This window comes from Oncorhynchus keta, chromosome 24 (assembly GCF_023373465.1).
Source record: "Oncorhynchus keta strain PuntledgeMale-10-30-2019 chromosome 24, Oket_V2, whole genome shotgun sequence".
NCBI lineage: Eukaryota > Metazoa > Chordata > Actinopteri > Salmoniformes > Salmonidae > Oncorhynchus > Oncorhynchus keta.
The window spans coordinates 42,921,879-42,928,634 of NC_068444.1; the positions used below are offsets into that span (position 1 = coordinate 42,921,879).

The 6,756-nt window shown below is 37.4% G+C and overlaps 1 protein-coding gene across 4 annotated transcripts in view; it reads right to left on the reverse strand.

Annotated features, from left to right (window-relative positions):
* Window positions 1-5,506, reverse strand: part of ccdc186 (coiled-coil domain-containing protein 186) — a 113,614-nt gene extending 108,108 nt beyond the window's left edge. The window contains exon 1 of one of the 4 annotated variants that reach the window (XM_052478356.1): window positions 4,569-5,503. The gene's annotated coding sequence lies outside the window, so the exon portion shown is untranslated. Of the gene's footprint in view, window positions 1-3,585; window positions 3,670-4,568 lie in introns of those variants that run through there. The other 3 variants (XM_035734828.2, XM_035734829.2, XM_035734830.2) reach the window with 3 other exon arrangements.
* Between the last annotated feature and the right edge of the window lie 1,250 nt (window positions 5,507-6,756).

Consider the following 6,756-nt stretch of genomic DNA (forward strand, 5'->3'; position numbering starts at 1 on the left):
TTTTCCCACACAAGATCTCTCCTTCTCACTATCACGCATTAGTTTCGCTTCCCCACCCGCCATTTTTTTTAAACCTGAAGGAGCTCATTGCCTTCTTGAATTATGCAGAAACGGGCAGCGTGGAGGTCATCTCATTAATTTTGTTGGAAAGGGGAGAGAATGTGCTTTACAATGGTATTGACATTACAGTTGATGTGAAAGTATTACGTTTTTGGGGCGCTAAAATAAGGTCAACTGTACGGACCAAGGCGATGTACAAAAGTGAGTGAGTTTACGTTAGTAGCTACTCACTAGCTTAGCTTAATCATTCACCTCAAGAGAGGGAATGAAACAATAGCTAACATTACATGTCAGTTAAAATCCTAGCTCAGCACTGCGAATAACCCCTCGTTATAAAAAATGTATGTTAAGTTAAACAGCAGTTACCTTGCCAGCTGTATCAGTCAACTAAAGAGTAGAAAATGAATGTTATTTTTAAACAACTCGGTGAAAGAGCGCAACGTGTACACTGAAATATGCTTAACTCTCCTGTGCTAGTCCAGCCAGCCTTCCAGAAGCTTTGCCTTCACACAGCCTGTCAGCCCACTCAGTGGTGTCCGTGTCGTCCTAAAGCACACTGTTGCCCTGTTTTGTAGCATATTCCAATGATAAAACTGGGGGACACACAAATTGTAGAATGTGGTGGGGTCATGCCCCTGACTGTAATTGCATGCATGTATTTTCAAAAGTCAAAAAAGTGGTCTTAAAAAGTACAAAATAAAAACTTTATGCTTAAGTAATTTCTCCAAGGTCTTTACAGGTTGTTACACACACACATATATACACACATATATATATACACACACACACACACACACACACACACATATATATATATATATATATATAGAGAGAGAGAGAGAGAGAGAGAGAGAGAGAGAGAAAGAGAGAGATATGTGGTTCAAAGGTATTTTAGATGTATTTCTACATTTAATGGGATCCTATGGGCAAATGGCGTAACATGATATGCCTATAAAGTATCTAAATATGGGGAAATATTGACCGAAAACTTTCTTGGGATATCAAACAACAGTATAGGTAAGGGCTAAAACAGGTACACATGTCAAAATGTGGAAAATACTCCTTTAAGTGGAGGATGCTCTTTACTGAAAAAACTCCAAATTGATTCTTTAAGTAAATTAAACAGGGTTTATAAACTCATTTCTATAAACCCTAACTTAATAAATCCAATTGTTTTCAAAGAATATATAATAATAATCGATACAATAGTTGTAAGCATTGGTCCCAGTAAATAATTAAAGTTACCAGCAACTATACATTAGAATTAGCTTATTATCATTACCGAAGCAGACCAAAAAATAATGTGGAAATTAGAAATGTGTTTTTCAGTAATGAGAGGCCCTTAGCTCAATCTGCAAGTAATAGGAGACTGCCATTATGAACCAGCAAACAATTGACCACATGACTAAAGCCCATTCATTCCTCCATGTTGGTAAGGTAATTGTTCTCAAGGTTTTTCCCAATTTTAATTTTTTGGAAAGGGAAGGTTAAGTGTTTTAAAGGGGGTGTTTGAGAATAAGGTTCTCATTCTGAAGAAATATAAGTGAAGAAATTAAATGAACTTGTGCTCATCTAAGAACTTCTCCTCTAGATGATATATCATGGGTGAATAAATCTATTTTCAAAATGATTGGAGTTTCTACAGGAACTTGAAAAAGTGTTATGGTAATGAAAAACATATCCACAGACACCGTTTTTACATAATAAATATTATAGTTCCATCTAAACTTCAACTAGTATATCATTTATGTTATTTATGGACAAACTACAGCAACATAGAGTTACGTTTTTCTCAAGTAAGAATTTAACCCAGAAGCATTTTGGTAAAGAGAAGGGTGAAAATATACAAAATTCAGGTGAAAATGTCAAATGTATTTAAAATGACACACTATGCCATAAACTAGCCGTCTTGTCTTCAGAATGATAGTTGATTGCTGCAGATGCAGCATGGTTTTCTTACTCAATTTGGTACTGCCATAGGTAGAACTGGTTTCATGAGAATCACCCATGCAGTCGACATGTCGGAATTGTTTTTGCCCATAATGTAACACTTTGAAAGGCTGGTCATCCACTTTGTCATAAGTGATCCAACTGAATGCCCCACTGACTCCAGATGTTATGTCACAAAGCTAGGCTACCTGTTTCCCCAAGACAAAAGCTGTGTTCGAATACCCATACTGTATACTACATACTTAATGAGTATGTACTACATACGATATACTATTAGTTCATTGTAGTATACTGTAAACAAATGGTATGCTTTCAGTTGCATGTACTAACACTTCACCTGTCTACCAGAAGTTGATGATGTTGCTATGCAACCTCGTGCTAGCTTATTAGCATAACTATACCACTTAGCTAAGAATGACGTGAGTAATAAAAACAAGAAACATTGGATAGTTAGTTAGATTATAGTTTATATACTGCCTGGCAAGTTAGATGTATTAGAAGTCAACTAACGTTAGGTAATTGGATAACATACATGCTGCTGTGATTCGTAAGGATAGCATAGGTATCAAATTGTCAGCCAACATAACGTGTAAGGTAACTTATTTGAAAAGTTGTTACTTTATTACATTGCTCAACATTTTCTTAACATTTGTCATAATTAGTTAAAGCAATGAATTTGTAGCTGTGTTCAAATACCCATACTAACATACTGTATACTACATACTTAATGAGTATATACTACATACTATTAGTTCATTTTAGTATACTATAAACGAACAGTATGCTTTCAGTTGAGCGCACTCTCTCTTCGCCTGTTTATCGGAAGTTGATTCTGTTGCTATGGAACCTCTTGCTAGCTTAACAAATTACTCGTTAGAAATTTTACGAATTCGGGTGTGTTCTTAAATTCAATTGGGGGTGCCAGAGTACGCTCGTAAATTCAGAAAGTTGTCAGATTGTCGTTTGTAATTTCAGAGCGTTTCACTCTCGGAGCTATTCACTGGATGCTCTGGCCGAAGAGTAGGGTTGATCTGAGTGTTCTGACCTCACAACTGCAGTAACGCACCAAAGCTAACTGGCTAACGCTGGCTAGCTTGCTAGCTATTTCCAGACAAATGAGAGAACATCTCACTCTGACCATTTTACTGACACCGGTCACATTCAAAGGGTGTTGAGCACTCGTAAATTCATTATTCTGCGCTCTGGTACACTCAGACGAGAGTGAGCTGAAATCGGAGTAGATAGCCAGAGCGAATTTACAAAAGCACCCGAATGTCCAGCTAAGTATGACAGGAATAATTAAGTCAATAAACGTTGGTTAGTTAGCCTATAGTTAATATACTGGCAAGTTTGATGTATAAGTAGCCAACTAACTTTAGCTAACAACATACCGGTACATACTGCTGTAATGATACACTATGTTGTTCGTAAGGACAGCGTAGCTAACAAATTGTCAACCAATATAATATAAGGTAACTTATTGTTAAAGTCATTCATTTATTACATTGCTCAACATTTTCTTAACATTTCGTATAATAGGTTAAAGCAATGAATTTGTATCCCTTCTTGTTGTACCTCCACTGCATATTGTCCTTCATTTCCTTCAAATCTGAAAACGTTGTGAAGCCCCGCCCATTTCCTGAAGAACTGCATTATTGGCCCTCAAAGCACGGAAAGTGTCCACTGCTGATATACTTCGTATGTTGGCGAATTTAGTACGACATCCGGGAACTTTTGGTATACTACCTATACTATGACCAATAAGCATACTATATACTCAATTTACGTCACAAATAGTATGGCAGTGTGAGTATTCAAACACAACTAAAGTATTTTGTTAGAATACCCCACGACTGGAGGTCCTTTAGAAAAGGATGTGGGCAGTGGTAATTTAAGATGGCACGATTGCCATATAACCAGGATTCTGGTAATGACTCTCTGCCTGTGTCAAAAGTCAATAACCGAACTTAGCTACATACCCTATGTAACAAGTACAACCTAAATTTGTATACAAGCAGGTGGCTGGCTAGACAGCTTTCGTCAGCTAGCTCATATGCCGCGTTTAGACCACCTGGGAACTCGGAACATACGAAGTCATGACGTCGGAGCTCTACAAACTGTCCCGAGTTGGGTTAACGTTCAAAAGATTTGTCCTAGTCGGGGCTCTACAAACTGTCCCGAGTTGGGTTAACGTTCAAAATATTTGTCCTAGTCGGGGCTCTACAAACTGTCCCGAGTTGGGTTAACGTTCAAAACGTTTTTCCTAGTCGGAGCTAATTTTTTTCCGAGTTCCCAGTTGTTTTGAATGTGGCAATATGATGCATAGCTGGTATGTTGGCTAACGCAAGTCATATTGAATTCCATATATATTGATGTTGAAGTCATTTTCTATCTAGTAATAATACAACGACCAATAGAAATAGCTAGATAAACACATCTAGCAAGTTAGTTTACGTTAGCTAGCTAGCTAACGATAGTTAGCTAACCAACGCGTTAGCTACCACTAAAATGTCTTCTGAAAATAAGATAAATTGATAGTTTGCATTGCAAATACCCACCTTATATGACATATCCATTTTGTAAGGTTCCGATGTTTCAAAAAAATCGACACTTTCCTTGACAGCTGATCCAGCTCAGCTGGTTACCCCCAACAAGTCGCTGAGGTGACAGTAACACCAGAGACGGAAAAGAAAACGAGACACTCCTCTCGCTTTTTTCCCCTGTTTTTTTTCTGGTTGAATGAAAGTCAATTAACTAAGTAGACCAACCCGGAACTGACAATCGTAAAAGTCCTGAGGGAGCTATTGACCACGTGAAGGTCCTATCTTCATTAATCCACCATCTTTGGTGACACATCAACAAACATGGCCACTGCAGGAAAGATCCTTGCTAGATTGGCGTGAACGGGAAGATGGCGGAAGTGGATGCTGAGTTCGAATTAAGCAGCGCGTCGAGTGAATTTGGTGAAGACGAATGTTGTAAATCGACTACAGAAGTATCTAAAACTGTAACTAAAATGACATGGTCTAAAATTGGAGGATACGTGTATAAATGATAATGAATCGCTTCTTGTTGCGATGCGTTTGTTGAGTAAGGATGCATATGTGGGAAACCCGTTTGAGGTGTCAAATGGTGAAGTATGCGCTTGGAAAAGTGGAGTCTATCAGAGTGACCAGGAGTGGTCTTATTTTGATTAACTGTATTCATGAAGAACAGAGGAAGATGGCATTGGGCAAAATAATCCGGACAACAGAAGTTATGTTTTGAACTTCGGAAGACATTACCCGTCCTGTGATGTAAAAATACTTGAAAGTACTACTTAAGTCGTTTTTTGGTGCATCTGTATTTTACTTTACTATTTATATTTTTTGACAACTTTTACTCCACTACATTCCTTAAGAAAATAATGTACTTTCTACTCCATACGTTTTCCCTGGCACCCAAAAGTACTAGTTACATTTTGAATGCTTATTAGCAGGACAGGAATTCATGTATTTACACAAAATCCCTGGTCATCCCTACTGCAGCTGATCTGGCAGACTGACTAAACACAAATGCTTTGTTTGTAAATTATGTCTGAGTGTTGGAGTGTGCCCCCTGGCTATTTGTAAATGTTTTTTAAAAATAAAATAGATGTCTGTTGTCCGGTATCTTTACATTTCCTCAAGTATGACAATTGGGTACTTTTTTTCCACAACTGCACATGTTAAAGGAGTCATCTCAGGGTTGACGACATGTGTTCAGGTTGAATAACTGAAGAGAATTCCTGGTGTGGGTTGTGCCCAGTGTGACCCGGTGGGTGAATGGAGAAAAATAAGAAAGTCTGTCGGTCCTGTTGTTTTTTTAATAAAGAGCAAATACCTACACATGTGTGATGAACCCATCATCGCTGCAGTGATTATTGAGTATCAAACATCTAAAGAACAATAAATACCCAGGTATTGATGGAATGTCAGAATTTTGCAAGTTATTTCCTGAACAAGTTGCTCCCTTCCTACTTGTGGTATTTTTAGAGAGAATTAAAAACATTGTTCTCCAGTCTACAATGAATCAGGGATTAATAACACTGATCCCTAAGCCTAAAAAATAAATGCTTCTCATTGATAACTGCCATCCAATTTGTCTTCTTAGTAATGACTATAAGATATTAGCATTGCTACTTGCAAAGAGAATAAAGAAGTCCTGGATTCAATCATTGATGAAACACAGTCATATCTCTAACAATCTCAGACTAGTACTGATGTAAACAATATGTAACAATATCTGTTGGTCTGTGGTGTGTAGTGAGGAGCAAACAGACACTGGACTTGACACATTTATGAAATTGCTTATTCCAGTTGCTAATAAGCATGCACCCATTAATAAATTGACTGTAGAAACTGGAATTGAAAAATTGTATGGTTGAGAGGGATGAATGGCAAATAAGTCTGACTGCTCAACCGATTGGCAAACGTATTGCAAATTGAGAAATCATCTGACTAAGCTGAATAAAAATAATAAGAAGCTAGACTATGAAACAAAGAGAAGTTAAATAAAGAATGCATGTAAAAGCTATGGAGCACCTTAAATTAAGTTCTGGGGAAAAAAGGCAAACTCAGCTCCATCATTCATTGAATCAGATGGCTCATTCATCACAAAACCAACTGTTTTTTTCAACTACTTTAATGATTTTTTCATTGGCAAGATTAGCAAACTTTAGAAATGACATGCCAGCAACAAATGCTGACACCACATCCAAGTATATCG